This window comes from Talpa europaea (assembly GCF_964194135.1).
Source record: "Talpa europaea genome assembly, chromosome: 5".
NCBI lineage: Eukaryota > Metazoa > Chordata > Mammalia > Eulipotyphla > Talpidae > Talpa > Talpa europaea.
The window spans coordinates 53,819,692-53,837,635 of NC_140071.1; the positions used below are offsets into that span (position 1 = coordinate 53,819,692).

The 17,944-nt window shown below is 37.0% G+C and overlaps 1 protein-coding gene across 1 annotated transcript in view; it reads right to left on the reverse strand.

The window, feature by feature from the left end:
* MAST4 (microtubule associated serine/threonine kinase family member 4) overlaps nt 1-17,944 on the reverse strand; it is a gene marked incomplete at both ends in the record, with an annotated part of 550,061 nt that overhangs the window by 132,498 nt on the left and 399,619 nt on the right.

Sequence of the window (17,944 nt, forward strand, 5' to 3'; positions counted from 1 at the left end):
ATAGCAGCACTATTTACAATAGCTAAGCTATGGAAACAACCCAAGTGCCCATAAATAGATGACTGGATCAAGAAGATGTGGCATATATACACAATGGAATATTACTCAGCATTCAAAAAAGATAAACACATGCAATTTGCAGCAACATGGATGGAGCTGGAAGGGATCATGCTCCAGGAAATAAGCCAGAAAGAAAAAGAAAAATACTAGATGGTCTCACTCATAGCAGGAATTTAGAAAACCTAAATAAGGGACCAAGAAAAAGACTAATTATAATAAAGAAAAAATAAAAATCAACATGCAACTATAAACCAGGACACACTACTGGGGCAGGGAGGGAGGAAAAGAGGGATTAGGGCCAAATAAGGGGGGGTGGGAATTGTATGGGGAATATAACCAAAATGAAAATGTATACATTGTGCAAAAATGAAAAATGATGTAGGAATTATATATAATAAAATATATTAAAAAATAAAATAATATTTTTAAGTTTTATTTTCACATTAATTAGGACCATCTCTGCACAGACCTGGACACAGCACAAAGTTTTCAAGGTCACAGATGGCCATTTCAGTGGTGTAGTTAACACCAGATTATAAACTCAACAAAGATGAACTTACATTTTCTTCTCTCCTATGCATTTTTCCCTTTATGAGGAAAGGTACTTTCCTTCTAAAATGCCTACCATTTTGTCTACCTCATGTTTTCTCTATGAGGACCCAGAAATCATGCTGCCAACAGAAGACTTCCAATAGAAAATGCTTTTTGTTCTTGATAAGGAAAATTGAGTTAAAACACAAAACAAAACCTAACAATTAAAAAACTCTATTACTGCACCATAGAATTTTACAATTCCCTATTCAATTCCTATCACATCCATCCATTTTATTTTCCATTTTTATTTTCCTAAAGATGAAATATACAGGGTGGTGAGACTCCCAATATACCCTTAATAATAAGAAAAATGTTAGCAGTACCTTTAAACAAATAGCTATGGGATCCTATTTTGGTCAAAGATACTTAAATCCCAAACACTACTCCAAAGTCAAAGGAAATACACCTGGTTATGGAATAGGGAATGTTACAGTTCTGTAGCTTGTCCTGTCTAGAAAACAATACTTGAAGAATCACATTGCAAATCATCTCCCTATTCTCGCTCCATTTCACTTGGACACAAGAGAGCTCAAAAAACAACAAAATGAACTCTTATTTTTCTTTCTTTTACATGGAACTCCAGGGATCTCCTGGATTTAGGCAGCACTAAATACTTGGGATTCCTGCTAGAGAAACAGTGAACACTAATCACCTTTCATTAATCTATATGTAGATGTCTTTAAATACTCAACCCTCAACCTGGACCTCTCTTCTATGCTCCAGACCCTTGTATTCAACGATCAGGGGAACATCCCCATTGAGGCATGCACAGAAGCTCAAAATCATTGAGTCGCCAAACTGAAATTATAGGCTTTTATCCAGTATGTCCTGCTTCCTGTGTCCCCAGTTTCAGTGACTGACACCATGATCCAACACACTACAGCATAAATAAAGGCACGATTTTTTTTTTACCCTTCCTTACACAAACCATCCAGTCCTATCCAGCCCCATGGGTTCCACTGCCTGAATGTCTCTGCTCCCCTCACAGCCACCAAGCTACTTGTGGTATCACCACCACCTCTGGCCTGGAAGCCTCTTGAAGCCTGCTCTAAGCAGAATCCTAGTCACCTCCTTGCCCAATTCCAGTTCATCCTCCACTGCCAGAAAGCTTTCCAATGAGCAAATCTGATTTTATCACTGCCCTGTGTAAAATACTTCAGTGGTTCCTCTTACTTCAGTAAATTCCAGGCCTCTGTTATCACTCTAATGGAATTTCTGCTCAACTCTCACTCACTCCAAGATCTCTGCACAATTTTGTCTCTTTGCCTGGAATGTTCTCTTCCACCTTTCACTGATTCTTCTTTTATCTACCAACCTGGTTTGGCTTCTGGACAGCTGACATTTTTGTAATGTGTCTCTGGGGTGTTCTCAATATCCTCCTTATCCCCCTCCCCCACCACAGCATGGCTAAGAGTTACTATAAGAACAGCTATATAATCACAATGTTGTAGATTCTTGTTAATTCTTTGTGTCTTCTTTCCTTACCCAAGAAAAGTCCCCATGAAACCGCAAACTTTCAAGGGGGCAAGACTGATCTATCTCCCTCACCTCTGTATCCCCAGCACAATGCTTGGTGTCAGGTACTCAACTAAAATTTACTGAATTCCTGAAAAAATACAGTCCCTCTTATTTGCTTCTCATGATTTCAGTTATCCATGGTCAACTGTGACCTATAGTCTGAAAATATTATGTATAATAAGATATTCAGAGAGATTATATTCATATATTTTCATTACAGTATATTAGTCTATTACTTATTGTTAATCTGTTACTGTGCCTAATTTATAAAGTAAACTTTATCATAGGTATGTATACATAGAAAAAAAAACATAACATACATATAGGATTTGCACTATCTGAGGTTTCAGACGCCTGCTGGGGGTGTCTTAGAACACCTTCTCCTTGAATGGGGTGGGGAACTACAGGAAATGCAGAGAATGAAGAGCAGATGGCACCCAGCTCTACCAATACGAAGCCCCCTCTCCCAAGTGAAAGCTCCCCTGCCTTCAGCATGTCTTCTGAAACTGAGAGGTGGCCTTAACAACAGCTCCTGCCCTAAGTGGTGACCCCCAGAAAGTTAGAATGCTCCATAATAAGGCCGTCTTCATGAAACACTCTTGTCATCGACAAACCACAAGCCATTTTTATACTGAAAAACTCTCAAGGGGAAAGGTTTACCATTCTTAGAGAAGTAAGAGCCTTTTCTTTTCATTCTGACAGGGAAGTCTTTATTTGGAATGATCTAAAGACAAGAAGAAAGACTCTCCCCCATCTTTCATGCAGTTGCATGGGGTAGAGGCAACTATGCATCCAGGTGTCACGTCTGATCCCCCATCACTAATAGGGGTTCCTTTATGGAGTTGTACTATGGGGTCCCATTAGCCTGACCAATCCTTTTATACATGACACACTAACGTCCATCTGTGAGTGTGGACAGGGACATGGTAAACAGAGTTGACTTTGCTTTTATGACATAGTTGGGATTCTGATGAGAATCAGAGCAAATCTGTATAAGCCACTGGTCAAGATAAGTATATTTTACTTTGTTTTTGTAATAACTATATATTTCAATGAGTTCTCTATTAGAAATTAATGTGAACAGTAGTCAAACCATCTATCTCAGTACAACGTTAAAATAAAAAACTGCTGTCTTCTACGCTAATTATCTGAATTGTATCATTAAATATGTAGATAATAAAGATCCTTACATATTTTCGAGTAATAAGTCTGATAATTTACAGTAATTACATAAACATGCCTTCCTGATGAAGATAACTTTTAATAATCTTATGCAGAAACATTAAAATAGGATATATTATAGTCATTCTACCTTCCATATTTAACGTGATATATTTGAATTTTCACAAATAAAGTTAACTAGCTAATTTAAGCCTGATTTCCTTTCATAAGAGTGTCATTTGCATTCATAATTAAAATGTAAGGTGAAGGCCAAAGATGAGGAAGGAAGGAGTCCTCGCATGCACATCTGTGTCAGCTCTGGAGTCACCAGAAAATGATGGATTGTCTTTTTCATCTCTTTTGAACAGGATTCTGTGATTTCAAGTATTACAGGATGGAAAAATGTGCCTAAGGGGCTATGATTTACAATTATTCTGTTTCATGCTGATTAGCATAAACAACCATGATAGAAAATTGCATGCAAACCCCAGAAAAGTCAATAAAAGATATTGATCCATAGCAACAACTAAAGGAGGAAAAATTGCTTACAGTCTGTGCTTCAAGCTTCCTATCTAATATGGTAGAAGATCTTTTAAACTAGAAATTATTCCTGTTTACAAAAGTATTCTTGTGGTTGTAGAAATTGTTTTAATAAGGAGATGGACAAGTCAAGTCTCAACACTTCCTGCCACACCCCAATCTATAAGGGTAAGAGTTTGTACCAGATTAATACAGAGTCATTTATAAAGCAAATGGAAGGCCAAAAAGAGTCCCACTCTCCAATGGAAACTAATATTGTGACATGATATTGAAATAGGCAAGCAGCATGACATTTAAACGCATTTGTAGCTTTTTCTCTTCCAAAAGAAGTAATTTTCTCTCCCAAATGCAAATTTGAAGGTGGTAGGCAGGTAACGAGAAGAAATGGCTTCAATTTTGTGAAAGGATTAGGATAAATTTTACTTGCCACTCCTCTTACTCAGAAGAACATACTTAGAGCTTGACTATTAAGACACTTAATAAACTCTAGGAAAGAAAATGAGTTTAAAATGAGTAAATGAGAAATAGTTTATCAGTCTAATTCCTTAACTTTTTGAAATTTCAAAGGTCTGACTTTCCATTTGGGCGATATGATTCAAGCCTGGCAAGTTAGGCAGATACAGCACATGATTCTTGTTCATTCATGATCCTATTTAAGTGGGGAGAGTGAGAGGTTATGACAAAGAGGTGGTAACACCCTGATGGTAAGATGCTGACTCCTCTGGTACAAAAAAGGACACTACTTACTACACATAGAGCAAGGGACACAGTCACCTTCCCACAAGTGAGGACTCTGTGTCCCTTCCAGAGTAAATGACCATGCGGACGACTGCCTCTACTGCTCTCTTACTGTCTTGTTGCTTATTTTAATAAATATTCCTGTGCTTTCCATATATGCTATGCATAAGTAATTGATGAAAATCTAGCACTTTTCTGACTGCTTACTTCCCATCCAGGTGAATCAAAGGTTACTTTTCTAGCATAACATCATCTCCTTAATTACACCAGGCCCCAAGTCAGTGCTATGATAAACTTGAATCTGTGTCAGCTCTTCTCTGGATTACTACAGTGTCTGGGCTGCCAGGGATGTCAGAGAGCTTGTGATTCAGCTGTCCCTAACCTGGAGCCCATGGGCTTCTAAGGGTCTATGAAGAGAAGTTACTGAGTCTATAAATTAACATTATTTATAAAATTCTTTATTTTCAATAACCAACAACTGAAATGTATCATTTTCTTCATGTACATTCACAATACTGGCAATCCCTTTGTTTTGTCACCTATAGAAATCACATATATTTTTATATTCTATTAGAGTTGCTGCAAATATATCAAAATACCTTTTTTTTTTTAAATTTATTTATACAAGCACTGGGTACAGTCAGAAGCACGGGAGGGTGAGAAAATTCATCAGAGCCAGAGCAGGGAACAGAACAGGCAGACTGACGAAATACACTGCAGAGGGGAGCAGCGGGCGGCAGAAGAGGTCTGCACGCCATGTGGGACCCTCGCCCGGTGGCCGGGGATCGAACCGGCGCTGCAGACGCTGTGGGCAGCTTGGCAACCCAGTACTCAACCGCTGTGCCACCGGGGAGACCCTATATCAAAATATCTTTTCTACTCATTATCACTTCAAAATTATGGTAGTTATCAAACAGGCCTCTCGCAATCTAACATTCCAATAAAGACCCTCATATATCAGAAATTTTTAAATATTTTGATGACTATTTCAATATAACTGCTTTCCTTTATAATTCTATGCATTTTATATATTTTAAAACATTCTTCCAAAAAGGCATTTTATACAGTTTAAAATATTTTTCTGAAAAAGTATTTCAGATGTTTCACCATATTGCCAATGGAATCCTTGGTTTAAGAAAAAAAATAAGTAGTGGAGGACCCAGAAAGTCTTGCCAAGAGCACACTAGTGGCAGAAATGTGAGTAGAAACTAGAAACCTCAGGGCTTTTTTCATTGTACTTTATGGCTTTAGCTGACTTCAACTAAAAAACAAGACAGAGGATTGCTCAAAGAAAGGGCATGCAACATGCTGCAGGCACTGTCTGAAGCACTGGGCTTCCAAATCCATCTTCCCTTCCTTTCCCCATTCACTCATTACCGTCAGTACACATGAAACCAGATTTTCAGCTTGCAAGGTATGCAACTGCCAGTTGACATGCTGAAAAAGGTGCCACAGAATTTAAAAATCTAAGAAACCGAAAACCAGCTTGCCTATTTACCATCAAAAGAAGATTATTCTCATCTCATTTTATATGCTTTCTAGGAAATATATTTAAAAGTCTTCACAGTGGTCACAGGAAGGAAAGATAAAACATGAGTGCAAATAAATGGTTTACCCCCTTCTGAAGTGGCTACTATTAAAAACACAGAAAACATTAAGTACGGGCAAGGAGTTGAAGAAACTTGGAACCCTTACACATTACTGGTAAGAATGTAAATGCCCTTGGAAAACTGCCTTGGCATATCTTCAAAAAAAAAAAAAAAGTAGAATTGTCATATGACCCAATAATGTACCTTATGGATATATAAGTGAAAAAAATGAAAGCAGGGACAAAGAAATATGTGCATACCCATGTTCATAGCACCGCTACTCACAATAGCTAAGAGGTAGAAGCAATCCAAGTGCATGTGGACAAATGAACAGATTAACAAGATGTGATATATATATACACACACACACGAATATTATTTTGCCTTGTAGGTATTTCTGACATGCCACAACATGGGTGAATCTTGAGTACATCACCCTAATTGAAATAATCCAGTTATAAAAAAAAAAGACTATGATTTCACTTGTAAGGTATCAAAAGTACTCAATTCACAGAGCCATAAGTAGAATGGTGGTTTCCAGAAGCTAGAGAAGGGGGAAATGATTTGTTTAGTGGGTACAGAGTTTCAGTTTTGCAAGGTGAAAGAGTTGTGGAGACTAGTTGCACAACAATATGAATTATTTAACACTATTAAAATGAACATTTAAAAATGGTGAAAAAGGTAAATTTTTTGTTGTGTGCATTTTGCCAGTTAAAGTTTTTTTTGAAAAAATTCTAAAAAGCCCCAAAGGTTTAAATGGAATGGCGAGGACATGAACCAAACAGACAAAAAGGACTGAATGCAGAATATAAGTAAGTTAAAGAGACATATTTATGCTATATTTCTAAATGGTCTTTTAAACTATCACCAGTCATAATAATTCTACCATCCACTGTAAGTCTCTAAATAACTCAGAATGAAATTACTTTTATCTCAAATGTATTAAAATAAAGCTATTTGGGTCAGGAGGACCTATCCTTAGAATTCCATATGAAGGAGATGCATTTTGGCTCTATCTGAATAATAGGGCCCAGGTTCATGAAAGACATTCTCACTTCAATTCTCCACTGATTGATTCCTGTCTAGAAGGGCTATAAGTAACAGGAGTCGGAAATGCTGACTTCACTGCTCACTGAATTCTTTTCAGCTGTGGCTGAGTGACCAAAGTGTGGTCAAAAGTCAACATGTCATTGCTGGCTTCTCAAAGATTCTCCTGAAAAATGGCTGACTAGGTCAAGGCTCACAGACTTCTGCGTGCTGGGAAAGATGAGCCGAGAAAGATCTTCTCTCTAAAACCCATATCTACCATGTAGAAAACTGAAGTTGAGGCTCAGAATACGAATTAAGCTCAGGTGGAAAAAGTAAAAACAATGCAACATACAACACAGAACACTCATAAACTCTTTAGAATGTCTGTTGAACCGTTCTAGTCACTAAAATCCTGTCTCCACATAAGATATCTCAATTGAACAAAGCCCTTCCTCTCTCAGCTGAGACCCCACAGACTTTACATGGCACCCATAAAGTGGCATTTAGGTGACTCTATGTGTTCATCATTAGCATACCTATATGAAAGGTAGGTATGGCTAATTATCATTGGTAATTTGTGAGCTTGCTAAGTGCTAGATGAGGAATGGAAAAACATTAAATTAAAAAAAAAAAGCTACTGCTGCCCAAGGTCACAGCATTGAGGCTCAAACATATCTCACACTCACAAATCAGATCAGTTAAAGATGGAAAGTCGTAACACATTAGACAAGCAGTTCGAAACCTTGATAAAAGCAGACCTTGGAATGTGCATCAACAGCAATTTGCATTTATTAATGTTTCATATTTGAACATTTAATGCATTGGGGGGGAAAAGCAAATAAAAAAATCCAATTACTTTCTTGAAATACAGATAACAGTACAGTTAAAGTTCAGAGTAGGAATAAATATCCAGTTGTTATTTGTCCCACAACAATCTTTGTCCTATAACTTGCCCCTGCTGCCTCCCTCCCTCTATTTGCCATGTTCCAGAGGAGGGATTTTTATTCCTTACAAAACTCTTCATCCCAAAGCATATGCAATGTTCATTTCAGACTTAAATCTGGCAATGATGTAGCCTTCTGTCATTTTTTTTTTTTTTTTGCTAGAGAAAATATGGAACACCAGACTGCCAATCTAGCAATAATGTACCATGCAATATGAGAGTCACAAACTTGGAAAGAACCTCAAGTAGACATAAAAGCTACTTGGCATTGTGTATCAAGATTCATAAACATATTCACATCGCAATCTCTATTCTGGGAATTTATCCTAAGGAAATAGTTCCAAAAGACAGAAAAAGCTATATGCATGAATATGCTCACTGTGGAGTGCTTTCATTCAATAAACCTTTATTAAGTGTCTATTATGTGCCAGGCACTATGCTGGCATAAAGTTTCTGTCTCAAGGCATTCACAATCAGCTGGGAATTCAGATAAGTATACACAATTACAACATGTTGGGACAAATGCGAACAGGCCCGTACAAACCAATAGAGACAATATAATAGAGGGCAAAGACAAAGAGTCAAGGAGGGCTTTATAGAATTTTAGGTAATGTTCTTATAATTTCTTCACAGTATTTTTTAAAGAAACATGGACAATGCTAAAAGTTAAAAAAAAAATCCCTTTGTTGTTTTGAAAAAAAAAATCCTCAACACATCTAAAAAAATAAGATGTAACATACAAGCCTAATTGCTCTTAACAGTTCTTAGAAATCTCCCATCTTTCTTGTCACTATGGGAGGGAACTGTAGTCTGGCCACCAATCACAAAGTCTTCTGGTACCTTCCACCAGTTTATTCTGGGTCTTCGGTTTCTACTAGATACCAGGGGGTCTTTAATCAAAACTGCTGAGGAACTCTGAGTTCATTTTACCTAACATACAAACCAAAATTAGCCAAAAGCATGTATCACTCCTTTGAGAAATTTCTTTTTCAAGTGGTCCAGCGTTGCTTCAGAAAACTACTGCTTTATGATTTCAGAAGGTCCTTGGCTAAATAAAGTGTAATCTATCTCAGTGTATTTAGAAATGACAAATTCCACAGTTTTGGGGATGTGTTGGGAAGCTTTTGAAGAAGGACAGATTGAACACACCTACTAATAAATAGTGAGAAATACTTTAAATTGGGACGTGTTGTAATCTTAATAGTTTGCCTGTATTTACAGTAGGATTAGAGAAAATTCTATTACTGTAACAAGCACAACACCCAATTCAAGTCAGGACATGCTAACTTCTCAAGGTGTGGGAGCCATGGAGACAGCACTCTCAACATGTTCTGGTCTGTGTCATGGCTCAAGGCTTTGCCATACTCCAGAGGGGGAGGGGCTTCAGAGGGATTACTAACAAAGGTCACACCTACACTACCTTTCTTTTAAAGAGTATCTAAATAGAAAGATCAAACTTGAAATAATCAATGAGAAGAAGGTAAAATTAACATATATTAAATGTTATATTTGCTAGGCATTGCCCTAGGGCCAGGGTTGGTAAAGACTGTAAAGGACCAGATATTTTTGACTTTGCAGGCCAGAGTCTCATGTTAGAATACTAGATTATGCTATTGTAGCACAAGCAACTATAGACAAGACCTAAGTGAATTGGTGTGGCTGTGTTCTAATAAAGGTCAATGTATAAAAATTTGTGATACGCCAGATTTGGCCAGCAGGTTGTAGTCTGCCAAGCCCTGCTCTAAGTACTTCACAATTTATCTTATTTAAGGAACAAAAGAAGGTTTGGTACTTATTTTTCCTACATAAAGATAAGAAAATCAATGATCAGCAGGAAGGTCACCTGCTTAGGTCACATACTTAGTTTACTGCAGCAATTCCCACCAAGGCTGGCCTGAAGCCAAAGTCCCAACTCTCCACTAAAATGAAAAGGGTCTCCTCAGTGGAATACAGGTGAAGAAAAGCCAACACTAGGGTGAAAGGAAAAAATTAGCAAGTCTAAATCCCTCCTCTCATTTAACATTAACTGCTCTATGCCCACCTATGACCACACATGGAGGATATCGAAAACTCTGATGAACAGGATTATCATTGAAACACCCTTCTCAAAAGAAGCTTCTGGAATATTCAGTATGAACTACTTCACACCATAAGGGAAAAGGCCCCAATTGTGTATTGCAATATGTCAGATTATGTGGTCCATACAATTCCAACACTTTCTGAGAGGATTTGTAAAACAATCCCACTGATACTTAATTATTCAGTAACTCATTCATCTGATGCCCAGACAGTACATTTTATAAATGCTTTAAAAAGGGAGGTGGTACTTGTCCTTCAGGAATTTTAACAGAGTTGGAGACGACAAACATACTGTAATACATAGTTAATTATCTGTTGATCAACTTGCCACTTTAATAAAAAGAAACACACAAGCGATGTGTACAATTCAGTGTATGAAATTAAAGGGAGAATGGGTAATAAGTATGAGTGTACTTCTCCTTGTTGAACTTTATTCAAGGTTCTCACTCCTTTTATTCCCCTTGAGAGATCAAAGATTCTATTTTCATAGTTGTCCTAATTTGAAATCTTAACACCAAGCTCAGAAGTCTATCCAGGTTTCAAGTTGCTTACCAGCTTGAGCCTCTGGTACCTCAACATTAATTTCGTCATCTTACAAAGAGGAGGTTTAACTAGATGTTCCTGAAATTCTCTTCCAAGGGAAGCCTTCTATGAATCCATTGTTTAAAACACATGATCCCGAATGTCGAACGTTCCCCCCAATAAATCCTGGATGAAACATAGATGATCACATACTTAATCCATGGCACTGAGTTTTAAAAATGCTTATAATAAGAAAAAGTTTCAGTTACTGAAACCATCTCCCTTAAAAATCACAAAGTATCACTTAGCAAGTTGCACAATTTATTTCTGAAAATTGAATGATTATTTTCCCCAAAGGACAGAGGGTAAAGGAAGATGTGAAGCAGATGGATTCATTGTGCCCCTATGGAGAAAAAACATTTCCACACCTTGCAAAAATATATTAATTGGCCTGCCATCTGGCAAGCCTGCTCACATACGTAAGGGATAAAGTTTAGATTGTGAGGTTTAACATTTAAGCCTGTGGGAGATAGTAATTGTGATCTTTCTGAGTTAGCATTAGTATTTTTAAAGGGAACCTTTCAAAAGAGATCTAAATACAGGTGGAGAAATATGGAACCTAAAGTGTGAGACCATCCAAGGTACATCATTGGTGTCCCTGGCCTCGCCCAGACCCTTCAGCACCAGGGAGCCGGCTCAGGCACATCCCCATCAGAAGAGGGCCATCCATACACTTTCAGAGGGCACTTCGGATGCCAGCCCACAGCTGTGTAAGTTATACATTGCACGTTATGGATATTTCTCAAAATATCTACATTATAAAACTGGTATTTAAAATAATCTCATTAAGGGATAAAAAGCAGCTCATAAAGTAGGAGGTGTAATAAAATGAAAAAGCTTTGAAGGACAGCCCTTAAATTTTAATAGTAATTATGTTTGAGTATTAGAATTATGTTTGAGTATTAGATTTTCTTCTTTATGATTGTTTCTATTTTTCTCTATCCTCTGTCTTGACCAGGTCTTAAGTTTCATTTTAAAATTTATATCCATTACACTGAAGTCTAAATACAGTAAAAATGGTGGAAAGACATAAGGTATTTTATAAAGGAAAAATGCTAACCTTGAATTTATCGTTTGTAAAATGCATGTTTTGTTCTGTCTTCACTTGCATAGAAAATCCCCAGATTCCTCTTCATCTCTGTATTTTACAACAACCATAACCTATTCTTAAGCTACATACCTTCCAAACTCACCAACTCATAACTCTGTTTCCTAATCAACAACTCGAAAACATTTAACCATTTCCTGTTAGTCAAATTTGCTTTTTTCTTACAACTTTTCAATCTATGTTACACCAAAGGTGCTACTAATACTGAGCCGCACATTTTATTCTGTGCTTCTCTGTCAAGTATCTCATTCTGATTCATTTTCCTGTTGCTTACATTACCAACCATGTAATCAAACTTTGTATTAATCATCTTCCTCACAAAAATGATTTTTGAAAAAATGGACACTAAGTAACATGGTATCCTTGCTAGAACCCTGTAACAGAAAAGGGACATTAGAAAAAACTAGTGAAATCTCAACAAAATAGAGAATTTTAAAATGGAGAAGAGAGGGAAGAACAAAACAAAATGTCTTATTCTAACAATATAATAGCAGTATTGAATTATTTAAAAACATCTAAAGCATTTTGCAATGACTGAAATAGTCTGTATCTTCATTGTGGGGATAGTTATATGACTAACTAAAAAGGATGATTTCACTCTGTGTAAATTCTAGCTCAGTAAACCATATTAAATAACAAACAACAAGAACAACGAAAACTTAATGCAGCAAACAAGCACACCTACCCATCTGGGTATTTTGTCTCTAGAGTCAGAAACCCTGTGTCAGTAGGAATCTGAGGAAGTCTTGGATCTGGATTAGTAACCATGAAAAACACCTCCAATATTAAAAAAAAAAATACCTGAAAAGGAGACCTCTTTTACTTCATCTTAATGAAGGCACAACCCTTCCTCCAAAGCAATTCACCCCTTGTGCCACTGAGAGAGAAGAGATGGCCATGGAAGAGAATATTGGACATATTATTTGTGTCTTTTGCGTGTCCTAAAGCATATATACCTTACTCATATACAAATATTTTATACAAGATATATACAACATATACAACAAAGCAGGCACTTCTCTTTTCTAAACACAATGATTTTCCCAAAAGATAAGATGCATTTAGGTGAGTGCCACTGAGCTAGCTTCTTAAAAACATAGTGTTAGCATATTCAAGAGAAAATGTATTTTTTATGGGGGATGGAGAAATTGTTGTCAGTCATCTCTAAAACTTTCAACAGATCATTTGTGGCAATCACACTGTTTTGTCATTTAAGGTGTGAGAATTTGTATGAAGTCAACTATATGCAGTATTATAAGATCAGTAAAGATTCCGAGATGTGTCCATAACATATAGTGAATGCACATGGTTTATAGAGGGAAATCTCAGAAAAAATAAACAAGGGCTCAGTAGTTGCTACTCATTCAAAAGGTCTGTAAGATAGCAGGCTTTTAGAACTGTACAGTAAAATCTCAATTTAAAAGCAAAAGCCCACTCAGATATCATTATGAACTGTGATACTTTAGGATGAGGAAATTATAGAAGAAATCAGCAGGTGGCAATTTTAAAACAAAGCAAAACCTTTCTCTACCTCACTCGGCAGGTGGTATTTCTATAGCTAAGATCAAAACTCTCAGAGCACTAAATTGCACAGATACTTTTGAACCATTACGAGACTGCTGTGCTATAAAAACTAAGATACTAAAGTCTTATTGTATAAATACTATTTTCAATAATTAGAATATTGTTGAAGATAGATTTCCTGGAACAGGATGGTATAAAGCTTTTGTCTGGATTTACCACTTACTGCTGGTGAGACTTAGGGACAGTTAATTAATTTCCCTGAGCCTCAATTTTTTCATCAGTATAATAGTTATTATAGATTGACTTACATGAGACAACATGTACCAAATTGCCTCAACAGATACTCCTCCCTTCTCCCTGCTGAGGTGGGTACATCTCCTATTGGTACTACATGATACTGTAATTACCTGTCAAACATCGCTTTCCAACTCAACTAGATTAAGCCACTTGAAAGAAAACATCATGCTATACATATCCTTTTCTTCTAGGTGAAAATCATATTCCTGGTCATATAAAAGGTACTGGATAAATACTTGGTAGATAAATGAATAGTAAATAAGGTAATGTGATAAATCCCCAGACTTTGTCCACAGAAGTCAAACAGTCAAACTAGCTTATTAGATTATAAAGCAGCAGAAGGTGAGTCAGGCTCATCCATAAGCTCCCAAAGGAAGAAAAGGGTCGTGCAGAGATGCATACTCATATATAACCCCTCCAAGTATTTTTAAATGTCACCAACTTCCCAAGTTTCAGGGTTCAATTCTCTAGCATTTAGCCTCTGGTTTCTCTATCTTTTGACCCAGTTAACAATCATCTGACTCCTCTTTAGTGCTTCTAAGGCAGTCAAGGAAAAGGATTTGAAAGAGCAGCTGCATGCCCTTCAGGATTGTGGGCTACCCCTTCCCAATCCAATCCCTAATACATCTTAAGAAATTCTATTTATGACTAGAAGGCAAAAACAAAACAAGCAAAGCATAATCAAATCACTTCAGTCTAATAGGCCTTAACAAAGAGTTTAAGATATATACACACCTGGAACTTTCCAACAAAATCCATAAATGTTGGGCCATGAATCCCCTCCAAACATGTTAGTTTCTTATTAAATAGATATGAAATCAAACCTGTTAAGAGGGTGAAGGAACAGCTACAAGTCACTGCCTGCAGAACACACCTAAAAATGGAAGGTTTAAAAATCGAAGATTGTTTCCTCAGTTCCAGGCTGGGCATTTACTTACATGGGAACCAGAAAACTGGCTTAAAATGAGAACTATAATCTTGCTGGAACAATAGGTAATGACGAGCTTCCTCAATGCCAAAGTAAGTGTTTAGAGGTGACTACTGCTAAGTAAAAGAAAGTGTAAAGGGCATATATATTTACTCTGGCTTGAATTCAACATTTCTGAATATGCTTATCAATGCCAAGAGTCGGAACCCTTTCTTCATAGTTCTTAATAATGGACCCCACTCCACAGAATGTTCGTATTTCTTAGGAATGGCATCCAAAAGTGCATCATTTTAATATTTGAACCTGTTTAATTCTGAACCTTTCAACCTCAAAACAACCCTAGTTCTGGTGCCAGAAGGTACACTTATTTTAAATTTCAAAAGGTAAGACAAATCACAGTTATTCTTGTTTAAATAGTTTCTTTTAAGAAGCCATCATAATAAGTAATCACAATTTCAAAAAAGAAAAAACAAAAACAAAAAAACCCCTGAAGACAACCTATTAAGAGGGCTTATCTAAGCAATAGGGTTGGTGATTTTGATAACATAAAAAATACTAAGAGCCAAGAACTAGACTGAAGAGAAAGCACATCTCTGATCTTGAGCCTGTATTCCCATGTTTAAATGAAAACCACATTGATCTTTCACCTTAAAAATCTCAGATTTCAAAGGCTAACTTATCTGAACTTGATAGAAGAGAAAACATTTATTGCAAAAGAATTCTACATACAAATTTTACAAGTCCCACAGTAAAAATATGGCAACATTTATTCCTTACTAAATCTGTGGTCCAAACATCTAACCCCAGACAATCAAATCCCACAACATATCGGCATGTAATGTTTCATAAGCATAGAAGCTCATTTTGCAGAATTGGATAACAGGAACTGTGACTTAAAGCACCCTTCAACTATCCTATATTCCATGTGTCCTGCTGACCACTATGGCTATTTGAGATCAAAGACAAAAAGTTCCTTTGCTGAGAGATCTATCATTTATGGAAAATGTATATCCATCATCATGACACTCAAGCGAGTATGTACATCACTGTTTCACCACCTGCCTACCCTTTGGAGTGGTTGAGTAAATGCATGCTGCCTTTAAAATGAACCAGTTTTTGGAGGAGCAAATAATTTGTGACTATCTGGATGGGTACTAGAATAGAGCAAACAAAGTAGATAAAATTAACCCTCACATGGCTTCAAATTCGCCAATACTCAGTGTCTGATCTAGGTAAACTACTTGGAAGTCTTTAATATGCATCAAAAATCTTGAAATTAGCTAAGTAAAACGAATACTTCGACAGGAATCCTATCTCAAATGCCAAGATCAGCAAGTCATTCCAAATCAGACTTAAAAACAAAAAAACATTACATAATAGCCACTTACTGGCTATTGTTTTACAGTAACAAAGACTGCATTTACCATATTTCCTAGAGTGCTTAATGCAGTTGGCAGTTTTTCCCATGACAAATTTACCTCCCCCCTCCTTACTTCTTCACACAGCTATAAAATCAAACATTTAATAATAATTAGAGTTTCTAATCTGAAGATACCATTAATATAGCAGTTCAAAGGCTATGAATATTAAAGGGACATATCTGACTTTCATGCCGGCTATGGGGTCACTGATTTTCTTCAGATTTAGTAGCTAAGAAGTCTGGCAGTGATCTGATAGTGTTCTAACGGAGACTCTTAAGAGAAATCACATAAGGTCCAAAGTCACAGATTTGAGACATCAATAGGCAATGAATGTTTAAGATTAGACAGAATAAAGCACAGTAAAGATGGCTTCAGTAAATACTCATGTGACAAACTGTACCATCAGTTTTCTTCCCTCTCTGATTCTATGACCCAAGGAGACTTCAGAAAGTTTCGCTTGTTGCTCATTCCTCCACCCTGGTGATTCACTTAGAACCTAAAACATTGCCTGTTAAAAGATACCTTCAATTTGACCTTCCATGTCAGGTCAGGGATTTTCCAGGGACACAGAGATAATCTTACCTTTGAGGAGCTGAAAACTTACTCAAGAACTTTACAATACAAATGGCGGGTGACCTGCCACGTCAAGATCTGGATTTCGCCTGCACTTTTTAGGGTCTTTTTCTAAAAGACCCTAAACTAACAAATTCAGATAATTTGATAAGTGTAAGACCACAGAGTTAGCAAAATGTACAAAGTCCTGGGGTTTTATAAAAAGTCAGCAATAAGATGAGAGATGAATTATTAATGGCTGTCTATTCCTTTCACCAATCTATATCACCTTCAAGTCCTGATCAAAGCCTAAATTCTCTGCTGAGGCCTCTTTCCTTTAAAACAAAACAACATGATGTTTCAGTTTGATATTGGTATAATTACCTTCTCTAATAAGCATGTCCAACAGCCATTAGTGTAGCTAAGCTCCCACAGGTCCTCTCATTCTATTAATAAGGTTTAAAGCCAACATTTTCAGAATTTACAGCCAAGTTCACAAGGGAACTTTTTTAATTACCAAGATAGAGGAAAAGAAAGTACCAGGACAAGGGATATTAACAACCATGTGAAATACAGAGCTCTCTCCAGTTATAAACTGCTCCACCTTACCCCAAAACCACACTTGCTACTACAGAGTCAAGCCTTCTACTGATAGAGACTGGCTTTGCTTTTAATCAAGGTCTTACACACACCCTTTGCTACTTTCATCCAGGTAGCCCCAGGACCATGTTTAATATCTTGGCTCGATTATTGAATTTTCAAAGGGATGACTCAGTCACCATGATGTCACTCCTAAATGACAAGGTTTCATGTAGTAAAGACAGCTCAGATTAAAATAGCTTTGTGCAAGCTCATTCACATAACTGGGTGTGTACCGAGGAGTGAGGTAGGGGTTCAAGGCCCTGGGCCTTAATCTCCCTGAGAAACAAGCCTATTTCCCATTTCGACCAACACAAGGTGGAATCTCCCTGATTATTTAAAAGGAACCCTCTTCCAAGCTTTTTCCTCCACAGGCTATCTCCACACAAGGGCTCAAATGATTCCTCAAACCCAACATCTGTTAGTTTTTATCCCAGAAGGCAGATGGTCTCTATTTTACAGCTTATGAGTCCTCTGTTTTAAAGCCCTAATGTAGGCTCTGATAACAGGACATATGCGTAAAGAAAAAAAAGCAAAGCCATAAAACCATATAATATTCTACCCCCTCACTGCAAATTTATCGACACACATGCACCCCTCCCAGCAGGGAGCGATTATGGCAGACAAGAGCCCAAGCCTCCC